The sequence below is a fragment of the Phyllostomus hastatus genome, unplaced genomic scaffold, assembly GCF_019186645.2.
Source record: "Phyllostomus hastatus isolate PE091 unplaced genomic scaffold, TTU_PhHast_1.1 phas_contig_86, whole genome shotgun sequence".
In the NCBI taxonomy this organism is placed as follows: Eukaryota; Metazoa; Chordata; class Mammalia; order Chiroptera; family Phyllostomidae; genus Phyllostomus; species Phyllostomus hastatus.
Window position 1 is genome coordinate 77,759,829 of NW_025333977.1, and position 20,583 is coordinate 77,780,411.

Below are 20,583 nucleotides of genomic sequence, written 5' to 3' on the forward strand. Positions count from 1 at the left end.
GCTAATATTTTGTTAATAGTGCTAATATATTAGATTTGTGCATACTAGCCTGAGTAGCACTAGTTTATTTTAATAAATCTGGATTGTAATAATAAATTATATAAATATCTATTAGAGATTGAACTAACCTGAGAACCTTTAAATTGCAAGAGGTGAAGATACAGTGGATTCGCATTATTCATAGTCAGTATGTTCTATAAAGTCACCACGAGCACTGCTCCCAAAGCATTAGTGAATACCAAAGCATTACTTCCAAGGAAATACAAAGCTAGGTTAAGAGAGAGAATAGGTAGAATGATTCAACTTCTTTAATGACTGGTACCTTCCATCAGATAAGGAAAATTTCTTCTACAGACACAAGGAGAAGAAAATATCAGTGGCCGGGTAAGATTTCAAATCTGCATTGGGAAAAAAGTTGGCCTCACTTGGGATGTGAAGAGTCCAGGTAAAGGCTAGTTAGGTAATAATTGACATTTCCTAGACTCTGCTCTGAGACACTGAGTTGATTATGCCTTTTAAATACCTTATGAATTTCATCCAGATGTCTTCTGAGTCATCCTCAAGATTTGAGTGTACCAGCTTCAGCTTGTTCAAGAGTGGTGACAAAGATGGGTTTCCTTTACATTTCCAGAGCCAGGTCTGTGGAGTGTAATTAACAGACACTGACAAACAATCCTTTAAGAAATGCTGTTGAACAAATCAGGAATACCACATCTTGACTTCCTTCAGATGGCTTGGGATGTCATCATTGAAGATGATCACCACTCTGTGAGAGTTCTTCATCAAGGCTGGCCAGCAAGACTGGAACTTTGGATCACTGTCACAATCCCATAATCAAATTCTCACCCTGTGTCTTTGTTGTAGCTGGTAATTTGTGGGTTCTCAAATTCCAGGATCCTCTTCCAAAGGTTGAGTTAAATTTGGTGATGCAGGAAGATTTTGTCAGGAAGTTAATTAAAACAGCTTGTCCACACTTGAAAGTGTCTCACAAAGAGGTCTTGGCTTTCAGAATTCTCTTCTGCTGATGGAAGGCCCACTGGAGCCCTCTTCTGCCTTGCGTGTATATATTTGTACATCTGTTTTCTTCATCAGTGCAGTCCATTGCATAAAGAATTGAAAAAAACCTCTGTGAACCAGGCCAAATCTGTAAGTGTCCTCTAGGTGGTTTATTGCTCCTTAATTATCAAGACCAATCATTAAATATACTGACGTGTGTCTAGGAAGTATTCAGCCATGTATTGTGAAGAATAGAGATGTTTACTGAAAAAGATAAAAGATACAAGAAACATTGGAGACTTCCAGTCAAGATGATGGTATAGGCAGAGATGGCTCACCTCTTCGAACAACCACTTCAATTATAACTAAAATATACAACAGACTTCTGGCAAAGATGAAGGTGTAGATAGACACATTGTGCCTCCTCACACAACCAAAAGAAGGACAACGACAATTAAAAAAATAAAAAACAACAAGGACTGACAGATAATTGAACTGTATGGAAGTCCGACAACCAAGACGTTAAAGAAGACACATTCATCCAGACTAGTAGGAGGGGCAGAGACAGGCAGCTGGGCAGAAAGGACTCAGGGCAAAGCAGTGGCTGGCGGACCCAGGTGTGCAAGGTGGTGGCTGGAAGATCCAGCAAGGTGGTGGACTGTGGAATGGGGCATGGCCCACCAGGCGGCTGCAGGATAGGGCAGTACCACATTGCTGCACAGACAAACCAGACAAAACTGGGTAGTGGGCAGAACGCACAACCCAGGCCCCAGCCCAGGGAAATAAAGCCTTAAACCTCTGATTGAAAATACCTGTGAGGGTTGAAGTGCAGGGAGAAACTCCTAGCCTCACAGCAGAGTTCATTGGAGAGACCCACAGGGTCCTAGAACTTACACAAGCCTACCCACCTGGGAATCAGCACCAGAAGGGCCCAATTTGCTTGTGGGAAGTGGAGGAAGTGAATGAAATATGGTAGAGAGTGGAACAAGTGCCATTGTTCCCTCTCAGACCCCTCTCCCACATACAGTGACACAACCCAGTGACATGGGTTACTCTGCCCTGGTGAATACCTAAGGCTCTATCCTTCACTATGTAACAGTTGCGTCAAGACAAAAAAAACTGGCCCAAGTGAAAGAACAGATCAAAGCTCCAGAAATAATACAACCAAATTACAAAGAAATAGCCAGCCTATCAGATGCACAGTTCAAAACACTGGTACACATGATGCTCACAGAATTGGTTGAATTTGGTTGCAAATTAGATGAAAAAATGAAGGCTACACTAAGTGAAATAAAGGAATATGTACAAGGAGCCAATAGTGATGGGAGGGAAACTGGGACTCAGATTAATGGAGTGGACCAGAAGGAATAAAGAAACATCCAATCAGAAAAGAATGGAGAAACAAGAATTAAAAAATATGAGGAGAAGCTTAGGAACCTCCAGGATATCTTTAAACATTCCAACATCTGAATTATAGGGGTATTAGAAGGAGAAGAGGAAAAGCAACAAGTGGAAAACTTATTTGAACAAATAATAAAGGAGAACTTTCCTGCTCTGGCAAAAGAAATAGACTTCCAGGACATCCAGGAAGCTTAAAGAGTCCCAAAGAAGTTGGACCCAAGGAAGAACACATCAAAGCACATCATAATTACATTACCCAAAATTAAAGATAAGGAGAGAATCTTAAAAGCAGCAAGACAAAAGGAAAGAGTCACCTACAAAGGAGTTCCCATCAGACTGTCAGCTGATTTCTCCAAAGAGACCTTGCAGGCAAGAAGGGGCTGGAAAGAAATATTCCAAGTCATGAAAGGCAAGGACCTATATCCCAGATTACTCTATCCAGCAAAGCTTTCATTTAGAATGGAAGGGCAGATAAAGTGCTTCTCACATAAGGTCAAGTTAAAGGAGTTCATCATTACCAAGCATTATTATATGAAAGGTTAAAGAGACTTATCTAAGAAAAGATAAAAACGTGTACAGTAAAGTGACAGCAAATTCACAATGATTAATAACCACACCCAAAACAAAAACAAAAACAAAAACAAACTATACAAACAACTAGAACAGGAACAGAATCACAGAATTGGAGATCACATGGAGAGTTATCAACAGGGGAGCGAGAGGGGGAGAGAAGGGTAAAAGGTACAGAGAATAAGTAGCATAGATGGTAGGTGAAAAATAGACAAGGGGAGGGCAAGAATAGTATGGGAAACGTAGAAGCCAAAGAACTTATATGTTTGACACATGGACATGAACCAAAGGGGGGGGGGATGTGGGTGGGAGGGGGTGTGCAGGGTAGAGGGGAGTGAAGGGGGGGAATGGGACAAGTGTAATAGCATAATCAATAAAACATATTAAAAAAAGAACAACAATCATGCAGAAACATCAGAAGTCAAGTTAAATAGAAGGTCAACAACTATGGAATGAAAGAAACCACATCCATCCAGACAGGTAGGAGGGGCAGACACATGAAACAGGTGGCCCCACATCCATGTGTGGTGGACAAAAATTTGGGAGGTATATCTTAGGAGAAAGTAGTCTTAGCCCCACACCAGGCCTTCTAGCTCAGGGTTCCAGTGCCAAGAAGATAAGTTCCCATAACTTCTGGCTGCCAGTGGGGATTGAGTTGTTGGCAAAAACTACTGAGATTCCAAGCAGTTCCTCTTAAAGAACCCACACACAGACTTATTCAGACTCACTCCCTTGAGCTCCAGCACTGGGGTAGCAGCTTGAAAGGCATCAATAGCATACAGGGAGAAACTGGTGTCTGGTATCAAGGTGAACAGACGCTATTGCCCCTTTTTCTAAATCCTCCCCCCGACAGAGCCACAGAGCCAGAAAGCTGGTGCCATATCTGAGACTCCATTAACCTGGATAACACTGTTTCACCTGCCTTGGAGATCCCCAGAGACCCCACCCCAGTAAACTTATGGGCCCACCCAAACTGCTTTGCCATATGAATGCTGGTCTTGTTCATGCTTCACAATTTCCTAAATTCTCTCAAACAAGCAACAACAGTCTCAGTGAGTCCAGGCTAAGCAGTAGCAGCAGCCAGCCTACATCCACAGCTTGGCTTGACCTGGGAATCTCCAAGCCTAGCATAAGTAGCAGCCATCTCAGATTGCTTTATAGCTCAGGTGAGTAGCCTCAGACAAAACACAGGTAGGGCCTGACCTTGGCTTACACCACCTGGGAAACCTCAGGGTTGGCACACTCATTGGACAGCTATTGGAGTACCACTACACTGCCCCTGCAAAGCTGATATTCCATGGAGGGTGGTGGTTGGTGCTAAGTGGTCACGGCCAAGTCTTACAGTTGACGGACCTGGATAAATCCCTCCTATTGATCTGCCAATAGCAACCAAGGCTCAATTACAAGAGGAGGGTGTACTCAGCCCACACAAAGTACACACCTCAAATACCCAACTTGGGTAATAGAGGAGGCTGTGCTACTGGACCCTATAGGACACCTACTATATTATGCCACACTACCAAGACATGGAGTCATAGCAGCTCTACCTAATACATAGCAACAACAAAGGGAGGCTGCCAAAAAGAGGACACAGAGAAACATGGTCCAAATGAAAAAACAGATCAAAACTCCAGAAAAAAGAGCTAAATGAAATGGAGATAAGCAATTTATCAAATGCAGAGTTCAAAACACTGGTTATAAGGATATTCAAGGAATTCAGTGAGGATCTCAATGGCACAAAAAAATCCAGTCAGAAACTACTAATTGAAATAACGAACAATTTACAGGGAAGCTACAGTAGAGTGTAAAAAACTGAGAATCATATCAGTGATTTGTAACATAAGGAAGCAAAAACATCCAATCAGAGCAAGAAGAAGAAAAAAGAATCTACTTAGAATTGAAAGGCAGGTAAAGAGCTTCCTGGGGGCAGGAGGTGTAGTAGACCATTCTGTGTGGCGTGGGCCAAGTTCTCACTCGGAGATGCATAGGACCCACGTCCATGGATAGGATCTCCTGTGGGGAATTGGGCCTGCAATATACCTAAGCCACTATGAGTCTTGGTTTTGCTAAAACTCCCTCACCCTGAATTGAGGACATTTACTACAAAGCAACTTCCTAAAAACCATGCTAAACCTTCCAAGGATGAGTGTAACTGGTTTAACTATTTTTGTCTTTTCATTTGAAAATATTCCTCTTCTGTAATGTGATTAGCATCATAGGCTCCTTTGTTTTCTATAAAAGGTAACCACCTAAAGTGAGCCTGTGCATAGTAAATGAGGACCATCATGTAATGGGTGGAGAAACCCAATAAAGGCCTGTTGTGGCAGAGGCCATGGCTTTTTTCTCCCCTTGAGAGAAAAGCCATGCTGTCCCTTTTCCTCCACCAGACTCAGTAGTCTGTGTGAATGTCTCATTTCATCCATAATGATGTGGACACTGTGGGCTGGTGTCTGCATCAAGAGGGGGTGGAATAAAGAAGTTCATCTTCACCAAACCATTATTATAGGAAATATTAAAGAGACATATTTAAGAAAATGAAGATGATCAAAACTATGAACAATAAAATGGCAAAAATACATATCTGTCTAAATTGAATCTAAAAAACAAACTAAGCAAACAATAAGAACAGAGACAGAATCATGTATATGGAAAGTGTTTTAATGGTTTTCAGATGGAAGAGAGGTGTAGAGGAATGAGTGAAGAGGTGAGAAGATTAAAAAGTACAAGTAGGTAGTTACAGAATAGCCATGGTGATGTAAAGTACAGTATAGGAAATCGAGAAGCCAAAGAACTTACATGCATGACCAATCAACATGAACAATGGTGTGGGATTGCTTGAGGGAGCTGGGGTGCTATGGGGAATGGGGCAAGAGGGGAAAATCAGGACAACTGCAATAGCATAATCAATAAAATACAATTAAAAAAGAAACATCATATGTAAGACAATGATGCTTCAGTCCCTTTCAAAGTAGTCACTTAGGGACTTCATACAGTTCTCCCAATCTCCCTTAGCTGCTTGTTGTATTTTCCTGAGTCTCATCAGTTGTCTTAAATCTTTTCCCTTTCAAAGGTGATTTTAATTTTGGGAAAAGCCAGAAGTCACAGGGCACCAAATCTGGGCTGTTAGCAGGGCTGAGTCACCTGGATGACTGGATTTTTTGCCAAAAAAGTCTTCACAAGATGTGATCTATAAGCGGGTGTGTTATGATGAGGCTGCCAATCATCAGTTGTCCATAGCTGTGGCCTTCTGAATGGTTTTCGCAGAGGAATGTTTAAGCTTAACACAAAATTTGATGCAGATTCATTGCTCTACTCGCTCAGTCATTTTGAATGTGATGGCCGCCTTTACCCATACACACTCAATGGCATCTACAGCCCCCACTGACTAATACAGTGCAGTGATTGTCCATGCATGTGCATTCCAGTTCACTCTCCTTGGCTGCCAGGTTAGATTGATGTCGTGCAATCTGTTCTTGTTATATTAACAATGGCTGGACTTTTCACAGACCAACCTTGTGTATCTTACAGCAATTATTACCATTTAAAAGGGATGGTAACAGCTTTATTACAAATGCAATTAGAAAATGAGAGATTGGAGCTTAAAAAGATCTCTTTCATGCATCTGAGGTTTAAGCTAATTCCTAGCATAAAGTCATATGCAATGTGGGTTCTTAAACACATTCATGTTGTTGCAATTGGTAAAAGTTTTTTCAAGAAAATTGTATAGTTAAAAATATGTGAGCTTTTAGCTGAATGTGCAAAGGTAAATATTAGTCATTCCTTGGATCAGCCTTTTTTAGAGTGTCGAGTGGGACTTTGTATGTGTGGAGACTGTATTCAGCCAAAAGTAAAGTTTTCTTTGAAACTTATATTGAAAATGCTAAGTGCAATATTTATTGCTTTCCAAGGATTAAAATTTATATGCAGATATGCTGTTATAAAACCTTACTTGATATTCAAATGTTCACTTTATATCTTTCCTCACCCCAAGGACTGTTTTATTAGCAGGACAGACTTTCTATGTGGTTTTGTTTTTATTTTTAATGCCACAAGTGGCAATATACTTTAACAGTGGTAAGTAATCATTGTTGTTTATGGTCCTAGAAATATAATACTTAAAAAATAATTTTGAAGGGTTTTATTCAGACTTCAGCATGTATCTAGCTTTAATTTTAAAAAGGACAAAGAATATCAAGTAGAGAAGAAACAAAAGGGTATTAAATGGTAAGTTGTTGAACATGTACATGCTGTAAATTTATGTAAATTCCAAAAGTATGAAAAAAAGCAACCCAGCTCTCCATGGTGCAATAAATAAGGTGGGAACTACCTTTTCCCAAATGGTGTATTAATGTTTTTAATTTTTTCTATATTTTTATATAGTGATTGATAGTTATTAATTTATTTGTCATTTATCATGCCAATGTTAATTCATGCATATCTCATATGACAATTACAATTGGGAGGAATTTTCTGATATGATGGACTAATTCTACTTTAGTATTTATTGAGAGAATATAAATGTTTTCACATGAGTCCCACTGCAGTTTACTAATTAATATACTCTTACTCTAGGATATAAGGAGTGACGCTGGAATCTATATGAAATGAAACAGCAGTAGTTAAAAAATTCATTAGTGTTTACGTTGGTACTTAATGTATCCTTCTTGGAAGCCATACAGAAGGACAAATTACCCAACAACCAGGTTTACTTCCTTATAAACTATATTTCTATTTTGCATTTGTAAATAAGAAATCTTACACGTTGAACTGACTTCTGTCAGTGGGGAGATGATAGTCTGATATTAACAATGATTCTCTTGATCATTGTTAACTGAACTTTCTGCTACTTCTTGAGCTCATCTTCCCTCACCTGCTCCCTGCTTCTTGCTTCTCTTCCACATTTGAATGTCAGTGTTTGAGCTTTCTTCAGTTTGAAGTTTAAGGTAGGTTCGTTCTAAGGCTGAGCTCTGGAGAGTCAGGTTATGATAACTGAGTCCTAAAGAAAGTAGAACCTTAATTTTTCTTGTGATTGTGATACAAGTCTTGGTAAAATCAATATCTTTTAGTGCCTTTGGTATAAATAATTATGTGATTATGTGATTTCTTTAAGTTTTTAATGCTTGGAAAAAATTGTTTAAAACTCATGTTTACATGGCTATGTTTTCTAGGCCATATAATGTATTTCTACTTGTACTATAACTAATACAACTTTTTATTTTTTTTTATTTTATAAAAGTCATTCTGGTCACTTGAATGAGCTCTAGGTATAAGCATGCAATATCAGTTTAAAATCAAGTTAAATTCTGAACATTGTAGGCAATTGTCAGACAGTAAAATGGACCTACATTTTAAAATTCAGCACCTTATTACTGAGAATAGACAGATATATTTATAAACTATTTAAGTTTTTTAAAAAACAAAACAATCTCATTTTTTATAAGTGGGAAAATATTGCTCTTAACTTTTGCCATTCATTTAGAATTAGAGGTTAAATTCAAAGACAGAGACAAAATCAGATTGTCCTGAAGGATTCAAGTAAACTGCTCCAAGGAAAGTGTCCCTTTCCCTCCAAGCCCAACACGGCCAACTTCACTAGGCCTATTGTTGCCCTGCTGTAATAAGGTGTAATTCTCCATAAGTAATGGAATTCATGGTAATAGTAGTATCATTTATTATGCAGTTATTAATGTTGGAAACTTTCATAACTATTTTCATAGATGATCTCTGCCTCCAGCTAACCCCTCCTCCCCTGGTTTCACATAGAGTAAATCTGAAAGATTTATTGATAGGATGTTCTCTTTTGAAATATCCTAACAGTCAACAAGTTTAATAATATTGGGAGTTGAGAAAAAAAATAGTTGAGCTATCAGCATGAAGCTGCCTGTCAGACATAATCAAAATGCAAATGTCAATATTTAAATACTTTTTGCTACAGCACAGCAAAAAGGAGAGAGACAGCTCAATAAGGTACACTGCAGGAAACAGGGGTGACAAACACCTTTTCAATTTCCTGGAAGTTGCATAAGAGTAACACATACTCAACTAAATTAGGCTTTTTACTACAACAGGTTTGGTTTTTCATTTCAGAAGGGAAAAATATCAAACTCCAAATTGCTTTCCATTTGATCCACTCTGACAGCTTTAACTGAAGCAAAGTAGTTTTCTGATTATTAGCTTTAGCCATAATATTTCTCTCATACAGCTACAGCACATATGACATATCCTTTGCTGTTGTCAAGGTGTCATAGCATTTTCCCTCCGTATTTAGCTTGCCTTGTTCTAGCCGGCTGTACCAAGTAGATATAATTTTATGATGTTACTTCTCTAGCACCACAACCTGCCATTTGAGGGGAAATGACTGGTCAACAAAATTTAATTTTATGAAGTTTTTGTTCTTAGACATTGTGAAAATTTAGATTTGTATTTTCTTTTATTTTTCACTGAGTTCTGTGCTCACAAGGTAAGTGGTCTTTTTGGGAACTGAAGTTTATCTAGATGACAGGAGCTCCCTGGTTTATAAAAACTGATACAAGAAAAATCTACATGGAGAAAAAAAGTCCATTTTTTCCCCCCAAAAAGTGATCTTTAGTTCACTGAATGGATTTGCCAGTTCTTAAAAGTACATCTGCTTATTTTACACATTGTTAACTATTGGTCCAAAAAAACAGGGAAGAGAAAATTAAATAATTAGGAATCCATTGCCAATTATAAAGTAATTCAAAATGAGAACATGAATATTTGAAATTATAGTGGAAATCAACATGAAAATATGGTTACCATGCCTAATGGTAGAGAAGTCAGCTTGAGGACACAACATTCTTTTTTTTCCTAAGATTTTATTTATTTATTTTTAGAGGGAGGGGAAGGGAAGAAGAAAGTGAGGGAGAGAAACATCAATGTGTGGTTGTCTCTCGTGCACCCCCTGCTGGGGTCCTGGCCTGAAACCCAGGCATGTGCTCTGACTGGGAATCAAACCAGCAACCCTTTGATTCGCAGGCTGGTGGTCAATCCACTGAGTCACACCAGCCAAGGCAAGATCATGACATTCTTGATAGTCATCGAATCACCTACTGTCCTGTGCTAGGCTCTGTTCAAAGGCCACAGAAGTTGTTGTTTAAATAAAATCTTTGTTCTTACAGGATTTATAGTCTAGTGAGAAGGATAAAATTCATCAATGCTGACTCTCAGATAGAGGAGAGTGAATTAGTCTGGAAATGAGATTCTTGTTTACCCACAAAAATCTTCCAGAAACAGATTTTGATTTGTGGTGTAATATTGAAGGGAAATGTTTATAATCTTACCAAGCTAGCTGACAAGTTAGGTGAGAAAAGTGTGCAGTTTGGTGTCTTGAAGTTTAATTTCTCTCTTAATTAGCCATGTAACCTGGAGGAAGATACTTAATTTCTCTGAGTTTAACTTTCCTTGTCTTAAAACAAGACTAATAATCTTTATTTACTTCATAGCACTGTTGCGGAAAACAAGTGTGATATAGTTGGAAAGTGTCTAGCACAGTCCTTAACACAGATTCTCCAAATGACTTTGAGAATTTGGCTGTCTTCTCAAACTGCTTGCTTATAGTGTGAAACCTCCTAGGTACACATCTATCTGCTTCTGAGTTGAAACACCTAGTCCAGGTTAATGGGGAATCAGCCTGAAATGGGAAGGTAGGCACAGGGGAGAGGCTAAGAGAAGAGACTTTGAGAACATGATTGACACTAATTAAAGCAGTCTGTGTGGTGGGGCCACTCAGCTTACCATCACTAAGTCTGCAAGACTTGAAATGTGTAAAACTTAAGGAACAATGGAGGAAAAGGATTAAATCAAAGGTCAACACAAAACAACAATAAACACAGAAAGAAGCACAGAACTCCTTTTATGAATGGTAATTTTCTTGATGACAGAATAGACATTAATGGTCTGTGACTTAAAAATTGGTTTGTAATAACTTAATGAAGGTACAAATTGGGAAATCCCTGTATCCTGTGTGCTAGTGGTGGGATTTTCTGCACAGATGTGTCCAGACATTGGCATGCTGAAAAGATGAGTTAGGAACACAGGTTGTGTGTGACTTTTCCATGCCCACTCTGCCTATTGGTGCTTCTGTGGATTCAAAGAGGTGATAGCCATTTTGAAATTTAAGCTGTCAATACCTGTAACTCAGTTTCCCCATTGATGCAATCAGAGAGGACTAGAAAACCAGAGAGTCAATGTTTAACACCATGTTGGAATAGACTGGAAAAATAATCCTGGAATGTGATTTTTCTATCTCTGGCTAGAAGGGGTCCATGGGATACCACAGGAGTGGGGAAACTTAGAGCTTGGAGAAAATACCCCTTCCTTATCTCTAGTCTTCTATCTCTCTCTACCTTATCTCTATCTTCTAGAAGATCTAGAAGTAAAATAATTTATGGAATAATTATTACACTTATGAGTTTCTGTCAAAAAACCTCACAGGATTATATTGACAGTTTTCCTGCTTTAAAAGTTCTTTCTGCTGACTGTTTAGGCTCCTGGTTAAAATATCCAACTAACAAAGGTAGATCTAAGGTACCCGGATGCTCTCCCCTTGCTTGTGACAAGGCTTCTTTTTTAAAAAATTGTTTTAAAAATTATTTATTTTTTAACAAAATACCTAAAAACTGTCAGATAATGACAACTTTTCATCCATGAATAATCTAATAGTTTATTAGAAATAATTACTTACATAGAAGTGGACACCTGGCTCCCCTTACACAGAGTTAACTTTTCTTGAGTACCACTTTTAGGAGTAGACTTGACACTAGAGAAATGGATGGTAGTGAGAGGTCACATCTGAATGCATCAAGTCAGACCATCCCCCCCCCCCCCCCCGCGCCCGCTGAGAAGCCACTGTTCCACAGAGTCAGAAAATGGTAGGGATGAAGGGCAGAGTGAAAGGTCATCTACTTTATCCCCCCTACCTCTGTGCAGTCCATGGGGTGACCCAAATGTTATACACATGTTAAATACACTTGTTCTGCTGAGCTTGGTAGCATGCCATTTTCTGCTTCTGTCCCTCAGCTGCAAATTCTGTAGCCTGACATTTGTTTCACTGATGACACTGATCATTGCTGCCATAATGTCATTTAATAAAACATGATCTGATTTTGTGATTGAAATAGCAGATGCTACTATTATCTGATTTCTTTCTAAAGAAAGAAAAAGACTTGGCTTTTGTCTAATCCTTTCTACTTTGGTTTTCCTAAAATTCTGGGTTTGACTTGCTACTCAAGGGTACGGGTATCATTAGGAGTGTCAAACTCATTTTCACTGGGGGCCACATCAGCTTTCCGGTTGCCTTCAAAGGGCCAAATATAATTTTAGGACTGTATAAATGTAACTATTCCTTAACTAGGGGCAAGGAATTCGGAGTGCCGCTGGGTAGAAACAAGATACCAGGCTGGATAAAACAAGGTGGAGGGCTGGATTCAGCTCATGGGCCTTGTGTTTGCCACCTGTGCTATAAATATGAAAACAATTCTCAGAGACTGCAGAGGAAACAAAAACTTTGAACTTTTGGAACTTATAGCCTCCTTTTCTGATTCCTTTCAATAAAATGTGTTTCTGATGATACTTTTTCCACTGGAAATAAAACAAAGTTAGACTTTGGAGTAATTTTCAGTTTTTTTTTCCTAAGGAGCTGAACCCACCTTATGTTTCTTGGGTTACATTGAAATCGAACTCTCTTTCCAGCTGGTGCTGAGCCATGGGTGTGTCTTGAGACAGCAAAGTGCAGCAAGACTGGGCACAAGAGAAAGATCCACCACAAGAAGCAAACATGTGAGCTGGATGCCTGCTGCTAGCACTAAGATTGGCCCCTGCTGCATAAACACAGTCTGCAGGGGGGAAACAGCAAGAACTACCACACCTTGAGGTCGCACATAGTCATCTTCTCCAGTACATGCAGAACAAAGATTTATGTGTTCTACAATGCATCCAACAACAAACTGGTCCACACCAAGACTCTAGTGAAGAATAACATTGTGCTCATTGACAGTACACCATACCAACATTGGTACAAGTCTCACTTAAGCACTGCCCCAGGGCCACAAGAAGGAGGCCAAGCTGACTCCTGAGGAGGAAGAGATTTTAAGCAAAAAATGATCAAAGAAAATTCAGAAGAAATATGATCAAAGAAAAAAGAATGCCAATGTCAGCTATCATCTAAAGAACAGTTCCAGCAGGGCCAGCTTCTTGTATGCATCCCTCTAAGACCAGGCCAGTGTAACTAAACAGATGGCCATGTGCTGGAGGGCAAGGAACTGGGATTGTAGCTGAGGGAAATCAAAGTTCATAGAGGCAAACAAATCCTCCTCACTCCCATATTAGTTCATGTTATAAAGGTGCTTTAGCTGAAAGAAAGAAAGAAAGAAAGAAAGAAAAGAAAGAAAGAAAGAGAAAGAAAGAAAAAGAAGGAAAGGAAAGGAAAGAAAGAAAAGGAAAGAAAAGGAAAGAAAAGAAAAGAAAAGAAAAGAAAGGAAAAAAGAAAAGAAAAAGCTGATGACTCAGGTCTCTCCAGCATCTCTGCATCTCCCATTGAGATACAAAAAATAAAACAAAACAAAACAAAAAAACAACCCCAAAACCAGCTGAGCTCTGACAGACAACTCAGTCAAGTTTTCAATGTGGTACAATCTATCTGCAAATTGACTGCAGATGGCAGTGTTTTGGTTGATCATGTGTGAAACTAATCGATAGCTCCTGGAGATCTTAAGTTTATCTATTTGGTGGTGGTGTTTGGTCAGTGGAATAACACAAATAGCGTAACAAAAAGGCACTCAGGAAGCAGACAGGCTATTATTGAGATTCCTCCTCTTATCTAATTTTTGAAAATTTAGGATTAGTTTGTGTGTGTGTGTGTGTGTGAGAGAGAGAGAGAGAGAGAGAGAGAGAGAGAGAGAGAGAGGAGGAAGAGATGAGATCATCATATTCTACTTTGTTATTTAATAATTATCATCTTCCTCAGTAATGGAATGGAGAGATTGTTCATTAAGTCTTCAGATGGGACTACGTTGGGCAGGCTAACAAGATAGAATTTTAGTTTCAGAGTGGCATCAAGCAATGGAGAAGTAGATGAGGCTGTCACTAAGTGTGAAAATTAGGATAGGTCATGAATGTGAAATAGAAGAACATGGTTTTATAGGGAGAAAGATAGGAAAAGTTAAATGACAAAGTGGAATAAATTTGCAGAAATAGAAATTTTTGGAAAATAATCCAGTGAAAGATGAGAAGAGATACAAGAAAAACCATTACCCCTTTTAGATATACGACTGGAATAAAAATGCTAAAATTATTAAGAATGTTTGAATAATAAAAGATCAACTAAAAAGAGATGACTAGTAATGTCCTTCAGTGGGAAGGTAGGAGTGAATCAACAAAACCAGGTGATACTTTGATTGATTTAAATGTAAAAATTAAATTAGTTTATTATTTAGACATATGCTTTGCTTTTCTAGTATATGACTCCCTCTTAAACATTTCTCATATTGTAAACAAAGTAATTTTCTTTTGTGTTTTGTAATTTTGAAATTATTTTAGATTCAAAGAAATATTTCAAAAATAAAGTTCTATGTAGCCTTTAACTAGTTTTTCAAATCTGAAGGTTTTAACACATTTATTTATCATTTCCTTCCTTCTTTCTCCTTCATTTCTTCCTTCCCTTTCTCTCTTTGTCTTTTTTATATTTATACATTTTATGGGGAACAGTTTGAGAATAAACTGGAAATATGATACATCTTTACCTATAAACACCTCAGTGTACATTTCCTAAAAAGGATAAATTAATTTATATAATGTCAGTATAATAATCAAAACCAGAAATTAATAATATAATAATATTATTAAACCTACAGTTAATAAAATTGGACCAAATTTTCCAGTTTTTCTGCCAATAACTTTTTAAAATATATTTTATTGATTATGTTATTACAGTTGTCCCATTTCTCCCCCTTCATTCCCCTCTACTCTGCACACCCTCTCCCACCCACATTCCCCACATTTAGTTCATGTCCATGTGTCATAAGGTCTTCAGCTTCTACATTTCCCATACTATTCTTGCCCTTTCCCTGTCTATTTTCTACCTACCATCTATGCTACTTATTCTCTGTACTTCTTACTCCTTTCTTTTCCTCTCACTTCCCTGTTGCTAACCCTCCATGTGATCTCCATTTCTGTGGTTCTGTTCCTGTTTTAGCTGTTTGTTTACTTTCTTTTTGTTTTTGGTTTAGGTATGGTTGTTAATAATTGTGTTTGTTGTCATTTCACTATGCATATTTTTTTATCTTCTTTTTCTTAGATAAGTCCCTTTAACATTTCATATAATAAGGGTTTGGTGATGATGAACTCCTTTAACTTGACCTTATCTGAGAAGCACTTTATCAATCCTTCCATTCTAAATGAAAGCTTTTCTGGATAGAGCAAACTGGGATGTAGGTCCTTGCCTTTCATGACTTGGAATACTTCTTTCCATCCCCTTCTTGCCTGCAAGGTCTCTTTTGAGAAATCAGCTGACAGTCTGATGGGAACTTTTTTGTAGGTTACTGTCTCCTTATCTCTTGCTGCTTCTAGGATTCTGTCCTTCATTTTTACCTTGGCTAATGTAATTATTATGTGAGATCTTGTATTCCTCCTTGGGTCCAACTTCTTTGGGACTCCCTGAGCTTCCTGGACTCTTGGAAGTCTATTTCCTTTGCCAGAATGGGGAAGTTCTCCTTTATTATTTGTTCATGTAACATTTCCACTTGTTGCTCTTTCTCTTCTCCTTCTGGTACCCCTATAATTCAGATGTTGGAACATTTAAAGATGTCCTGGTGGTTCCTAAGCCTCTCCTCATTTTTTTGAATTCCTATTTTTTCATTTTTTTCTGGGTGTATGCTTTTTTCTTCCTTCTGCTCCACTCCATTGATGTGAGACCCAGCTTTCATTGTATCACTATTGGTTCCCTGTGCATTTTTCTTCATTTCACTTATGGTAGCCTTTATTTTTTCATCTAATTTGCAACCAAAATCAACAAATTCTGTGACCATCCTGATCACCAGTGCTGTGAACTGTGCATCTGATAGGTTGGCTATCTCTTGGATGCTTAAAAGTAGTGATTGTGAGGCTTTCACTTGTTCTTCTGCTTGAGCCATCTTTTGCTTTTTCTTTGGTGTGGTTGTGCCTGTTATGTATGAGGGGCGGAGCCTTAGGTGTTCACCAGGGTGGGGAAACCCAATTGCTGTGTTGTGATGCTGTATGTGGGGCCGGGTTCCGAGAGGGAACAATGGTGTTTGCTCCACTCTCCGTCAGACCTCAGTCCCTTCTGCCACTTTCCCCGAGCAAACTGGGCCCCTCTGGTGCCAATTCCCATGTGGTTTGGCTTGTGCACCCTGTGCGACATTCCAACCCACTCTCCTGTGAGGCTGAGTCTCTCCCTGCACCTCAACCCCCACAGGTGTTTTCAATCAGTGCCCCAAGGCTCTATTTTCCAGGGCTGGGATCCTGGGTTGCGTGTAGTGCTTTGCTTCACAATTGTTGCCTTGCTGGGTCTGCTGGTTGCCACCCCGAGGCCAGGGTCCGCCAGCTGCGGTTGCCTGCCCTGGTGGCCTTATGCGCCAGGTCCCAATGCTCTCTGCTCTCTGCGCCAAGACCCATGCCTGGCAGCTTGACTCTGCCCCTCCTACTGGTCTGGATGAATGTGGCTATTTTAACTCCTTGGGTGTCCGACTTCCATACAGTTCAATTTTCTGTCAGTTCTGGTTGTTATTTTGTTTTTAAATTGTTGTCCCCATCTTGGTTGTGTGAGGAGGCACAGTGTGTCTACCTATGCCTTCATCTTGGAGGAAGTCTTAGGTGTGGTTTTTAATCATTGTGAGTTTGCTGTCATTTTATTATACATGTTTTTTATCTTCTTTTTCTCAGATAAGTCCCTTTAATGTTTCATAAAATAAGGGCTTGGTGATGATGAACTCCTTTAACTTGACCTTAACTGAGAAGCACTTTATCTACTCTTCCATTCTAAATGAAAACTTTGTTGGATAGAGCAAACTGGGATGTAGGTCCTTGCCTTTCATGACTTGGAATACTTCTTTCCAGCCCCTTCTTGCCTGCAAGGTCTCTTTTGAGAAATCAGCTGACAGCTTTATGGGAACTTTTTTGTAGGTTACTGTCTCCTTATCCCTTGCTGCTTCTAGGATTCTGTCCTTCATTTTTACCTTGGCTAATGTAATTATGATGTGCCTTGGTGTGTTTCTTCTTAGGTCCAACTTCTTTGGGACTCCCTGAGCTTCCTGGACTCTTGGAAGTCTATTTCCTTTGCCAGAATGGGGAAGTTCTTTATTATTCGTTCAAGTAAGTTTTCAATTCCTGACTCTTTCTCCTCTCCTCTGGTATCATTATAATTTGGATGTTGGAACATGAAAAGATGTCTTGGAGGTTCCTAAGCCTCTCCTCATTTTTTTCAATTCTTATTTTTTCATTCTTTTCTGTTTGGTTGTTTCTTTCTTCTTTCTTGTCCACTCCATTGATTTGACTCCCAGTTTTCTTCCTATCACTGTTGGTTTCCTGTGCATTTTTGTGGATTTCACTTAGCATGTCCTTCATTTTTCCATCTAATTTGCAACCAAATTCAACCAATTCTGTGAGCATCCTGATCATCAGTGCTTAGAACTTTGCATCTGATAGGTTGGCTATCTCTTGGTCACTTAGTTGTATTTTCTGTGGAGCTTAGATCTGTTCTTCTGTTTGGGCCATTTCTTTTGTCTTGTGCATGTTACATATAAGGGGCGGAACCTTAGGTGTTCACCAGGGTGGGGCAACCCATTTCACTGGGTTGTGATGCTGCATGTGGGGGATGGGTCCAAGAGGGAACAATGGCGCTCGCTCTACTCTCCCCTGGATTTCAGTCCTTTCTGCCACCTCCCCTAAGTTAACTGTGCCCTTCTGGTGCTGATTTCCATTTGGGTGGGCTTGTGTACATTCTAGGACCTTATGGGTCTCTCCAACGAACTCTCCTGTGAGGTTTGGAGTCTCTCCTGGCACCTCAACCCCCACAGGTCTTTTCAATTAGAGGTTTTGGGGATTTATTTCCCCGTGCTGGAGTCCCGGGTTGTGTAGTCTGTCTTGCTCCCCAGTTTTACCTGTTTTATCTACACATGAATGTGAGATGGCCTGGTTCACCTGCCTCCTTGCTCGCCACGCCCCTCCATGATCTGCTGCCTCTCTGGGTTCATCCGCTGCCACCCTGTGCCTGGGCTCCACCAGCTGCTGCTTTTTTTTTGCCACAACCTGTCTCACCTCTGCTGCCTGACTCCACCCCTCTTACCAGTCTGGATGAATGTGTCTACTTTAACTCCTTGGTTATTGGACTCCCATACAGTTCAGTTTTCTGTTAGTACTGGTTGTTTTCTTTTTCTAAATTTTTGTTGTACTTATTTTGGTTGTATGAGGAGGCACAGTGTGCCTACCTACACCTCCATTTTGGCCATAAGTCCTAACTTACCTGAATAGATGTTATTTTTAATCACCAATTTAATATACCTCTTAGGATACTACCCCAACACTATGTTGAAAATGCTTGCCTTTCTTTGCAATATGCTTGAACAATTTCAGCTGAATATTTTAGATATGGCTTATTTTAAAAAATGCACAACATTTAGTAATATAAGCAGTACTTTATTATGAATCTATGCTAAAAACCTGATTTTTTGCAAATTGTAGAAAAATCCTGAATAAGCAATTGCAGACCAGCTGAAGAGAAGTCTTATAACCAAGGATTTACAGAAGAAGCTACATTGAGACCAACTATTCTGGGCTCCAGAGGATGGAGGAAAGAGGACACTAAAGTTGTGTGAGAGAGTATGGTGTTTGTGGCTCTGGGGAGAGAGACAAAAGGTCATCCATGAATCTCTGTGCTGAGTCATTCTCCAATACCACAGACACCATCTTTTTGGGTGAGGCATACCACTGTGTTAGGTATCCGACAGGAGGAATGCAATAGTTCCACCATCTGGACTCCTTCTCACCACACCCTGCAGAGATTATGCCTTTCTGTGGAGTTAGCTGCCTTGGTCTCAGTGTAGAGGTCTGGGCAGACTCATGGTGTGTCAGTGACTGAGCTGTATGTCCTTGGGATGGGCGGCATTCCACCACTTTCTTATGAACTGGACTGGCCTGGTACTTCCCCATAGTGGGAGATGCTACAGCGCCACCCTCTGGACTTCTGGTGGATCCAACCTATGGGCTTTGGTAGCCCAAACCTGGAGTCAGGGCAAAATCTGTGGCAGACTGAATTGTGTGGCTTTGGGGTGGGGCCCAGACATTACCTTCCCCAAAGCCTGAACAGCACTTCCCCCCTCACAGGAAGTTCACTAGCCTTATCCTCATGACTCCTGATGGACCCACCCTGCTGAGCTCTCTCTTTTCCTGGAAGAATCTGGGACAGACTGAGTTGCATGGCTCTAGAACAGGCCATTTTTCCATCATACAACTGACTGGTGCAGAGTGCTCCCTTGACATGGCCAAATTTTTGTCTGTTTAGGCTCAATAATCTCTGCTGGTCTCAGCCTGACAATTCCCAGAGACCCCACCCCAACATGAACATGTGTAAACACCCAATAGGTGGCAGCTAGACTTGATTTACCTTGGGACATTTGCTGAGTGGCCTCAGATCCAGCACAGACACGAAGTTTGAACCTATATCAGCCTTGTGAACACACTGACCTCTACCTGGTGACTCACTGAGAACCTACCTCATACAACTTGAGTACTGCCATAGGCTCTTTCAGTGACTGAACCTAAAAGGCAGCCACCAGGCAGACGGAGGTGGATCTTGGGGTGCCTTGGGATTTTTGCTGACCTGCCCCTGAGCTCTGTGCTGGTAAAAGCTGGCCATGGTACACTGCCAACTTTGTCCTTCTTTCATGTACCCAGGCCCAGCAGAGGCAGCACAAACTGTGGATCACTTGTAGCTCCAAACAGGTTGCCCAGGGCCATCTGACATTGACCTCCACCAGAGTCCTTCAAAAAGCTCCAGAATCAACACAGCCAGTGGCCAACTTCAGAAAATATTAGAGTAGGATCCAATAAGATTCAAAAAGCAAAATATCCAAAGGGAGATTTTAGTAGGCATTAGACCCTGCCATGACAACTATGCTTTGTGTGGTCAGCACCTGCATATCAGCTTGTGCACTGTGGTCAGGATTGAGCCTCATAGTCAGACAGCCTGAGGCTTGATCCCATGCAGAAATGGTATAAGAGTAATCAAGTTTCAGTTACAACTTGAAACTTGAGGGGATCCCACATAATCCACACAAGGGACATTCGTGAAGCACCCAGCTCAAGTGACCAAGGAGATGGCACCACTGGGCCCACAGGACAGCTACTACATAAAGCTACCCTTAAAGATGGGGGTTCATAGCAGATCTATCTAACACATAGAAATAAACACAAAGAGAAAGCCAAAATGGGGAAATATAGAAATATACCTCAGATGAAAGAACAAGAAAAATCTCCAGAAAAAGAGCTAAATGAAATGGAAGTAAGTGATTTATCAGATACAGAGGTAAAAGCATTAATTATTAGGATGCTCTACAGCATGAAAAATCATAGAAAGCATGAAAA

The 20,583-nt window shown here is 39.9% G+C and overlaps 1 pseudogene; it reads right to left on the reverse strand.

Annotated features, from left to right (window-relative positions):
* Nucleotides 1-456: 456 nt before the first annotated feature.
* LOC123827430 lies at nucleotides 457-19,149 on the reverse strand (annotated as a pseudogene).
* Between the last annotated feature and the right edge of the window lie 1,434 nt (nucleotides 19,150-20,583).